General features: G+C 31.9%; 1 pseudogene; it reads left to right on the plus strand.

Moving 5' to 3' along the window:
• The first annotated feature begins 6694 nt into the window (after positions 1–6694).
• Positions 6695–10009, plus strand: LOC120188032 (annotated as a pseudogene).
• Positions 10010–11110: the final 1101 nt, after the last annotated feature.

Genomic DNA, 11110 nt, shown 5'->3' on the forward strand with positions numbered 1-11110 from the left:
TTTAGAATTTTTTTAAATATAAAAGTATTTAAAAATAAATAAAATAAATATATTTTAAAAGAATATTGTCATTCTTAAATATAAATTGATACCCATTATTTTTTTCATCCACTCAAAAAAATTATTCATACAATTTCTAAATAAGACAACCAAAATAAATTTTCTCTAAATTTGACACCTCAATATAAATTTTCTAGCTCCGTTCCTAGCAGATACAACTACTCGAACTCGAGATCTCTAAGAAAAATAACACTCATTTCTACCACTAAAATTGTTCAATTAAGTTCATAAATATAAAACATTTTAAACACAACTATAATGCTAATACAATATAAATACATACACCGTTAGGTTTACGATCTATTCTAGACCACTATATTATATTAGACATTTTTTATTTATATTTAATGTGTATAATTTAATTAAAATTTAATATTTAAAATTTAATATTATATTATATTATATACATGATTTTAAAATTTACTCCTTGATATTAGTTTATAAAAATATGTCGAAAACTACTTTTGAATTACCTTGCTTTGTATAATTATTTATAATCTCTTTAAATTTTAAATAATTATAAATATTTAAAATGTTTAAAAATCAATTGAATAAATATTTAATCGGTGTTTTATTTAAACATTAGAAAAATTAAAAATAAGAAGAAAAGTGGACTGAGATTGAAATATTTTTAATTGTTTGAGTGATTATAAGATAGTATTTATCTGAGTTAATTACCTCATTCATACATAAAGTATACTAAATTCTTAGTTTCATACATAATGTTTAAAATTTATCGATTTTATACATGATGTTTTCTACCATTAACGGTTCACCTATTTCTATCATCAAATGTGACGTGAAACCCTGTGACCATAACAAAATGACACGTGACACTTTAGCTTTTTTATATATTTTTTTTTTAAATAACCTTTTACATTTAACCATTCACCGCTACCCATCGACGTTCAATCTTCTCCGACTGTTCGTGGTGTGCACCGTCACCATCGTCGGTATCGTCATCGTCCCATGATCAAATCCTGATTGTCAGTTACCTTTGTTCGTTCGTCGTTCGTTAGAAATCTGTGAGAGACCGTTCGAGTTCCTTGTCGTCGATCTCTGTCGTCATTGGTAGATGATCGTCAATTTGTCACAACTATCATCATCGAGTGCTTTGCCACAGTGACCAAAATCTCGTTGGCCGTTTTTGTGTATCATCCCCGATCTCCGAGGAAGACGCTTCGAAGGTTCGCCGAAAATAAGTTATTCGTCAATTTTTTTCGTCGTTCTGATCGACCCTGATATCCGTGAGCCTCACAGCCGCCACCACTAGATCCTCATGTTGTTCCAATCAAAACCCAATTCATCCCCTCCTCGTCGTTGTCCTCTCCGATTGTTGTCGCTGGTCTCATTTGGATCTTGCACAAGTTAAGGGAGAAACTGGAAAATATGGGAGAAAATTTTATTTAGAAAAATAAATTAGAAATATTTTTTTAAAGTGTCATGTCATATTCTGTGATGGAAATAGATGAATCCGTTAACAATAAAAAATACTACCTATGAAATCGAGAATTTTTTAACACTATATATAAAACTGAGAATTTTGTATACTTCATGTATTATTAGGATAATTAACCCTATTTATTTATACTTTTCTTAATCATTGACAATATATATATCCACACCTTATTGATACAATTACTCGAGATTAAACATTAAAAAAAATTCTTTAACTATTAAAATCGCTAAACAATTCAACATTAAAATCTTACTATTTCCGGCGCAAACCCAATGATATAAATAATCGTTGTTTCTCCCTATAATTTGCTTTGGCAATCAAAGAGAAATAATTAATTTTCTATGTTTTTAGTGAACAGTGTGTCAGAAAAACATACTGTTAAATAATATAATAAGATGGCTTAATTAACGGGGAGAATGACAGCTTTGAAAAGAACAATTAAAGGACAAACTGTGCTTTTCCATAGGAGCTTTAAATTATTAAACTCGTAAGTAGACATAAAAAAAATATTAGTTAAAATATACTAAAAGTTATTTAATTATATTTAAATAATTATTTTTGTTTTTAACTTTTATAAAATATAAATTGATATCAAATTATTATAAAATAATTATTGAATTTTATTAAAATATTATTAAATAATTATTAAAATTTTTATCAAGTGATTATCTTTAATATACTCTCCAACTTTAATATACTCTCCAACTTATTTTTATATATTACTTAAATCTCTATAATTAAAGAAAATTTTATAAAAAGTAATTAATTTTTTTTTAGTTTTTATTAAAATTAAATATTTATAACATTGATTAATCCTCATGTGTCAATTATTCCCCAAAGTGATAATTAATTCATCATAAAATATATTTTATTTGTATGGATCAAAATGGAACTTCAACCACATAATTAAAGAATGAAGTAAGACAATCATAATGCCACACCTCATAATTGTTTTTTTATTACTAAAATTTTATTTTTTAATTTAAATATATTAAAAGTTTTAAACGATCAAGTTATTAAAGGACATGATTACTACATTAAAAATCAAAACATATTTCGAAAAAAGAATTGTAAGAAAATTTCAATAATTATGTTATATTAATTAAAGTGGAAAAAATTATAAGAAAATTTCAATAATATTTCGATCTCTCAGTGTTAAAAGGAAATTTTGTTCTTTCTAAAGTTCTTGTATTCAAGCAGTTACGTCTACAAAGATGTTAGTATATTGTCAATAGATTAAGTAAATCCTGAATATATACAACATTATAATCATCCATACTATTAAAAATTACATAATTTCATATTGCAATTTGATAACTATAATAATATTAATTAAAAATAGGAGAAACGTTGAAAAATAAAATATACAAATGATCTAATATTTTTTTTATTTTAGAAATTTTAGGCATTTTTAATTAAATTAAGTTTTCCACATATTTATAATTAAATAATAATTTTAAAAAATAAAAAATTTATGTTTTTATAATTCCTAATTTTGTAAAAAATAAAAATAATTTATAAATTATTTTAAAAAATAGATTTTATAATTATTATTAATAAATTAATTAATTAACTATACTTATAACTATAATTCAAAAACAAAATTAGGTATTGGTCCTGGACTAAAATATCAGATTATCATATTATTAAAAGATATTTAATTTACCAATATTATGATATATTAAATCTTGAAGTAATGTTTGGAGTTTTAAAATTGAGTAAATTTGATTGAAAGAGGCAAAGAGCTATTATGTAATGAGCGTATAAATTTTATTTAATCTGAATATCAATCAATAAATTAAATATTAATAATTTAAAAATATTTAATCTACAAAATATTATTCTTAAAAATAAAATTATTTTTTATATTAATATATTATATTGTCTTTTTATAAAATAAAAGATTACATTATCTTGTTAGATATAGGGACAAGTACAAGATCCAACTTGACGGATTTTGACTTAATCTAATGAGTCGATATTTTTTAAATCGAGTTTAGGTCGAGTAGAGTTGGGATTTTAAAATATATTTGAATCGGATCGAGATCAATTCAGAATGAAAATTACTTCACTTGACATCATTCGAAAAATAATATAATTATACCTTATATATTTAGAGATAATTCCGATAATATCCAATTTATATTTTTTCAATTAGATATATTTCATCAAATAAAATTAAGAATATATATATATATATATATATATATATTTGTGATAGATCGAGTCAAGTTAGATAAGATCATATACATGTTTTATCTTAAAAGATGAGTCAAATTTCCGATTGAATGAAATCATCATAAACTTGGTCGAGTTAGATTTCGAGAAAATGATGTATTTTTATAAGATGAGATTGAATTGGTTTGAATTGACCAAAAACCTAATCTAACTTGACTCATGTCTATTAGTAGTCAGTGACGGACACAAAAAGTTATGCTATGGGGACAAATATCTAAAATTTTAAGAGAGTGCATATTTATAAAATTTCAAGTATGAAAATAAATTTTTAACAAAGAATACATAAAAATATAAAATATATGATAATTTTAATTTTTGTAGGGGGCAAAATCTTTAGAATAATGTAATTGAGTTTTTTATTTTATAAAATAATGCACATTTAAAATTAATTCTTTAAATAGGATGATTACTACAGTCCGCCCAGAGTCACACTATGGTCCATGCGACCAAGGGAGACACCATGCCTACAATGTGTTTCACCTCCATTATTTTTTTCCTGTTTGGCTGTGCTCCCCTATGCCTAGACTGCCCGACTTATTCATGACTTATTCATATTAAAGGACCACCAAGAAACTCAATTCACTAAAAGTAACGTGAATTGTTGAATGACTCATTCATGGCAGCAATAAATGACAACAAACACTAGTTTTTAGGATAAAACTTTTATATATATATATATATATATATATCTAAAAATTATATATTTTAGAAACAAATAATTCAATAACTACAATATTTATTGACTCATGTAATCTAATCATGGTTCTAATATAATCATCTTTTTCAATTGTATTTTTATTGAGGTACATAACATATCTTATGTTATGGGTCATTAAGAAATGTAACTGAAAATTCATCTCAAATGGCTTTCGAAAGTGAGCTTGATGACCCGACATACAAATCGATAAACAATTTTATGGTGCTATTGGAAAGTGTAAATGAAGCCAATGAGACATTTGCGGCAGCAAAGTATGGGGCGAGAAGCATACACCATTCGGAATTGAATGTTGATGTTGATTCTGGAAATTGATAGGGGAGAAATACATGATGATTTCAGTGAAGTTAAAGAAACCGAGGAATCCATTTAGACGGCAATGACAAATTATAAGGTAGTGGTGCACCTGATTTCGCCAAGAATGAAGTTTCAACACCATATCCACCTATCTCTCACATGTACAAAATATATTATGATGTGATGAGGGCACTTGAATGCCTAAACATGCCCCATTTAATGCCATAACACATGGTTGTGCCATTTAAAAATTTAGGTGAATTTTCAGTCGGGATGAAATTTAGAGGAAAAAATGAAGTTACATTGGCTATTAAAGAGTATTTTAATAGTCGATGGTCTTGTTCAATAGAGTTTCACAAACATGTGTGAGGATCATTTTACCGTGTGATGACCCAAGCATTGTGATTGTGAATTTTTTAGACTCTAATCTTCCACTTGTACTCTGGGCCATATTTAACACACTTCACATATATGGTTTATGGTTGGACTCTGCAATATGGAAATCAGCATGACATTTGATGGAATACTCTTTAATCACCAATGTAACTTCATTTTTTCCTCTAAAATGCACCCCAACTGAAAATTCACTTGAATTTTCAAATGATTCAACCGTGTGGTATAGAGTTAAATGGGCCATGTTTGGGCATTCAGGTGCCCTCATCACATCATAATCTATCTCGTACATGTGAAAGATATGTTGATATAGTGTCAGAACTTCATCCATGGTGAAATCAGGTGCACCACCACCGTATAATTTGTCATTGTCGTCCAAATGGGTTCCTTGGTTTCTTCAAGTTCATTGGAATAATAATGTATTTCTCTCATCCGATTTCAAAATCAACTCAACATTCAATTCCGAATGATGTATGCTTCTCGCCCCATACTCTACTACGCAGATGTCCCATTGGCTTCATTTACACCTTCCAATAGCGCTAAAAACTGTTTATCGATCTGTGTCGGGTCCTCATCAATTCAAAAGTCATTGAGATCAGTCACATTTCTTGATGACCCAGAAACATAAGATATGTTACGCACCTCAAATAAAAGTATAGTTGAAGAAGATGATGACATTGAAACCATAATTGGATTACATGAGTCAACAAATATTGTAGTTATTGAATTATTTATTCCTAAAATATATAAGTTTTACCCTAATATATATAAAGTTCTATCCTAAAAGCCAATGTTTGCTGCCATGAATGAGTTATGCAACAATTCATGTGAATGATCGGGTAATCTAGGCATAGGGGAGCATAGCCAAACAGGAAAAAATAATGGAGATAGGAGACACATTGCAGCATGGCGTCTCCCCTTGGTCGCATAGGCAACCTTGCGACTCTCTGGTTGACTAATGCAATCACTCCATTTGAAGAATTAATCCCAAATGTGCATTATTTTACGAAATAAAAAAATCAACTGCATTATTCTAAAAATTCCGCCCTTAAGGGGACTATCCGCTTGTGTCCCCTTCTATCCATCATGTTAGTAGTGTTTTTTATCCTTCATGATCCTAAGGTTTCATCCTAATTAATTTGGACTAATCTAGATAACACATTTGATTTTGATAGATGAATCTTCCAAATATAATTTTTTACATACATAAAAATTCAAACTCAAAATCTATACAAACGATATCAATTAAATTACTATTGAATTAAACATGTTGATATCTCTCATTAGTTACATCAATGGTTGTATAGATTATTATTACGAAATTTATTTTGAAAATAAAAAACAATTATGATAGTTGTGTAAAAATAAGAAACAGGAAATGTAGGGTTATATAATGTCCACGACACTTTTCAGCTTTCAGTCCCTTCTTGTCTGTAAGAGACATGCAATTCAGCCTTCATTAACTCAACATTGCCCATTTCTCGTGAAAAAAAAATTAAAAAATCGTTTTTCAAACCCTCCAATCCACTCTCTATCTCCATTAACGGTCCTTGCTGTTCCCTAACCTAGTACACCCTCCCTCTATCTTTCTGCTTTTCCCTCTTTTGCCCTGATTTGTTTCTGCAGAAAAACACATACCTAACAACAACAATAACCCTTCTTTTCCTCTTTCACCCCTTGTTCTATGAGACAGTCCCTTAATTATTCTCTCTCTCTCTCACTCTAATCGTTCCTTGGACTCCTTTCTTTACCTAAAACTATGGGATTGCTTCCTTCACTACTTGTTCTCTAATAGCATTTCTTGCAAATGTTCATCCTTGTTTGGGTTTTCAATCTCTGGGAAATATGATGCTTTGATCACCAAGAAAGTTTCTGTCTTTATCCCCAAGCTCGGCAAAAAGTTAGAGAAAAGTAAAGTGGGTTTGATCCGGAAGTATGGTGATGTTATTCTGAGTTTTCCCCAAGCTCAAATAATGGCATTTTTGTACTTTTCATTTTTGGTGGTTGGGATTCTATCAAAACCCTTTCTTCTTGATGCTCAGCTCAATGACCAAGCGACATTGTTAGCCATTAAAAAGGAGCTTGGTAGTGTATCTGGTTGGGGTGACAACACCACTGATTACTGCAACTGGGAGGGCATTCATTGTGGCTTGAACCATTCATTTGTTGAAAGGCTTGATCTTTCTAGGCGTATGCTTAAAGGTAATGTCACTCTAATCTCTAATCTTAAAGCTTTGAAGCATCTTGACCTTTCTTATAATAACTTCAATGGACCCATCCCTTCAGCTTTTGGGAACTTATCTGAGCTTGAATATCTGGATTTGTCATGGAAAAGTTTGAAGGTTCCATCCCATTGGAGTTAGCTGGTCTTGTAAACCTTAGATCTTTGAACTTGTCAAACAACTTACTTGTAGGAGAGATACATCAAGAATTTAAGGTACTAGGAAAGTTGGAGGATATTCAGGTCTCTAGCAATAGATTGAGTGGTTCTATCCCACATTGGGTGGGACAACTGACCAATTTGAAAGTCTTTACAGCCTATGAGAACCATTTAGGTGGTGAAATTCCTGATAATCTAGGCTTGGTTTCTGAACTCAAATTGCTGAACCTTCATTCGAACCGGTTGGATGGGCCGATACCTAAGAGCGTTTTCGCCTTGGGGAAGCTGGAAATTTTGGTTCTCACCCAGAACGGACTCACTGGTTATCTTCCTGAAGCAATTGGTAACTGCAGAGGCCTTTCCAGCATTCGGATCGGGAATAAAAACAATTCCCAGGATCGGAAATCCTTACCTACTTTGAAGCAGATAACAACAATCTCTCCGGGAAATCGTATCGGAGTTTGCTCTGTGTACTAACCTTACACTCCTGAATTTTGGCTTATAATGGATTCACTGGAGTAATCCTCCGGAGATCGGACAACTTACGAATCTTCAAGAGCTTATTCTCTCTGGGAACATTCTGTTTGGAGATATCCGATATCATTTCTTGGATGCAAGAATCTTAACAAGCTCGATTTAAGCAACAACGGATTTAACGGTACTATACCGAATGAAATTTGCAATATGACAAGATTGCAGTACTTGCTCTTGGGACAGAATTTGATCGAAGGGAAATACCTCGTGACATTGGAAATTGTGTGAAACTGCTTGAATTGCAGCTTGGTAGCAACTATTTAACCGGAAGTATCCCTCCTGAGATTGGTCATATTCGAAACTTGCAGATAGCCTTAAATTTGAGCTTCAATCATCTTCATGGTGAGCTGCCCTCGGAATTAGGGAAACTAGACAAGTTGGTTTCTCTCGATGTCTCCAGTAACCAGCTTTCGGTGATATTCCGCCAGAATTTAAGGATATGTTGAGCTTGATAGAGGTCAATTTCTCTAATAATCTGCTTGCTGGCCCGATACCATCATTTGTACCGTTCCAGAAGAGTACAAATTCTAGCTTTCAAGGAACATAGGCTCTGTGGGGAGCCATTGAGTTTCTTATGTGCAGACTCTATTGGTTCCGACCAGCAAACTACCACCATAGGGTATCTTACAGGATTATACTGGCAGTTATTGGTTCTGGTCTTGCGGTGTTCATATCGGTCACGGTAGTGGTTTTGCTCTTTATGATGAGGGAGAGACAAGAGAAGGCATTGAAAAGTGTGGACGCTATCGATGAAGCAACCAGTAGCCGACCGACAGTAATAGCAGGGAATGTTTTTGTCGAGAATCTCAGGCAGCGGTAGATCTTGATGCTGTAATCAAAGCCACTTTAAGGGATTCAAATAAAATCAACAATGGGACTTTCAGCGTCGTTTACAAGGCAGTCATGCCTTCGGGATTGGTTCTGTCGGTGAAGAGACTGAAATGATGGACAGAACCATAATTCATCACCAAAACAAGATGATTAGGGAGCTTGAAAGACTAAGCAAGCTCTATCACGATAATCTGGTTCGACCAATTGGTTTGTCATCTATGAAGATGTTGCTCTTCTGCTGCATCAATATTTACCCAATGGCACACTAGCTCAACTTCTTCACGAGTCCTCAAAGCTGCCAGTATCAGCCTGACTGGCCCAGAAGACTATCGATTGCAGTCGGAGTAGCAGAAGGATTGGCTTTCCTTCATCATGTGGCGGTTATCCACCTCGATATCTCTTCGGGTAATGCACTTTTAGATGCGGACTTTAAGCCATTGCTCGGGAGATAGAAATATCGAAGCTCTTAGATCCATCCAAAGGTACTGCAAGTATTAGTGCTGTTGCAGGCTCCTTCGGCTACATCCCCCAGGTAATCACCATAACTCACCGTTCATATGGTTTAAAATTACCATACTCACCACCATTTGCACGATCTTCCAGAATATGCCTACACAATGCAAGTCACTGCACCGGGAAACGTATACAGCTACGGGGTTGTGTTGCTCGAGATACTCACCAGCCGATTACCCGTCGACGAGGATTTCGGTGAAGGAGTAGACTTGGTGAAATGGGTTCACGGTGCTCCGGCCAGAGGGGAAACCCCGGAGCAGATACTCGATGCAAAGCTGAGCACCGTATCCTTCGGTTGGAGGAGAGAAATGCTTGCTGCTTTGAAGGTGGCTTTACTCTGCACGGACAGCACGCCTGCAAAACGACCAAAGATGAAGAAGGTAGTGGAGATGCTTCAAGAAATAAGGCAAACTGATCAACAATCCAACATATTTGCTCCATGAAAAGCATTTGGGAAGGTGCACTGAATGGGAATCCATATGGAGGATTTTTATTTTCAATACCATTTTGAGAATTTGCCTTGAAACCGGAGAAGATGAGAGTCAATGAGTATTCTTGGAATCTTTAAGACTAAAAACACTGTAATATCCAGGAGAATCGAAAGGAATTCCAAAGCTTTCTATTTCCGAATATGTTAACTATGATTTTTACCTTTGTTGCATGGGTACTTCAAGTACCCATTACGTCTATAAGATGGGTACGAGACATTTATCTTGGGTACATACCGACAGTGGTGGGTTTAAAAATATTTTTTTAAGGTTAGCACATATATATTAATAGCGTAAATTTTTCTATGAGGTGTACATAAATAAAATTTCAGGTGAATATAGTTAGTAAAATAAGTAAAAAAATTGAAGTGTCCACCCTAAACTTAATGTGGATATGTCACTGCATATTGGGGATGTCTCATGTTGAAGAGGTATGGGTTAGAATTAGTTGGATATGTCGGAGAGAATTTCAAAACGTATCAGCCTATCAAGGACGACGTTTGATATTCACGTGTGTACACATGGTAATGTTTTAGATGCAATTTAAAAAAAGTAAAAAAAAAAGGTGATTTTAAATAAGAAATTGAAGTTCATTTTGAAGCCTGGAATATTAGCAGACTTATGATGAATTTTCGAATGAGATCCAAATATTTCTTGATTAAGATGTCTTCTTACGTATGAATCATCTTTCCACCTTTTAATGTATCTTGAACGTCTCAATCGAAATTAAAAGCTCCAATATATAGCAAGCAGAAAATTAGATACATATCTAATATAGTAATTATAAAATTTTAAAATTTATTTATATTTAGCATAACTTCTAAACACATATGAACCAATTACCTTATGATTTAAATACGCATGATAAATGATTTTAATGATTAAAAAATTATTGTTATTTCTTAAAATTTCGAATTCAGGTACCACATATGCAGAAATATAAAAATGTTTAATGTCAGATTATTAAGATTTATAAATATATATTATCTTATATTCATCGTAAATTTATATAAAAAAAATTCTCAATTTGAATCGGTGACTCATGGATCAAAAAACAAGTAATCCTAATAAATAAAATCTTCCGAGGACAATCAATTGTATAAAAAAATTAAATATAATTTGTTATAAATTAAATTAAATTATAATTTATATTAATTAGTAAATAAGATATTCTTCTATTACTGAATTTAGAGACAACATAT

Source organism: Hibiscus syriacus, unplaced genomic scaffold (genome assembly GCF_006381635.1).
Source record: "Hibiscus syriacus cultivar Baekdansim isolate YM2019G1 unplaced genomic scaffold, ASM638163v2 tig00116937_pilon, whole genome shotgun sequence".
NCBI classification, from domain to species: domain Eukaryota; kingdom Viridiplantae; phylum Streptophyta; class Magnoliopsida; order Malvales; family Malvaceae; genus Hibiscus; species Hibiscus syriacus.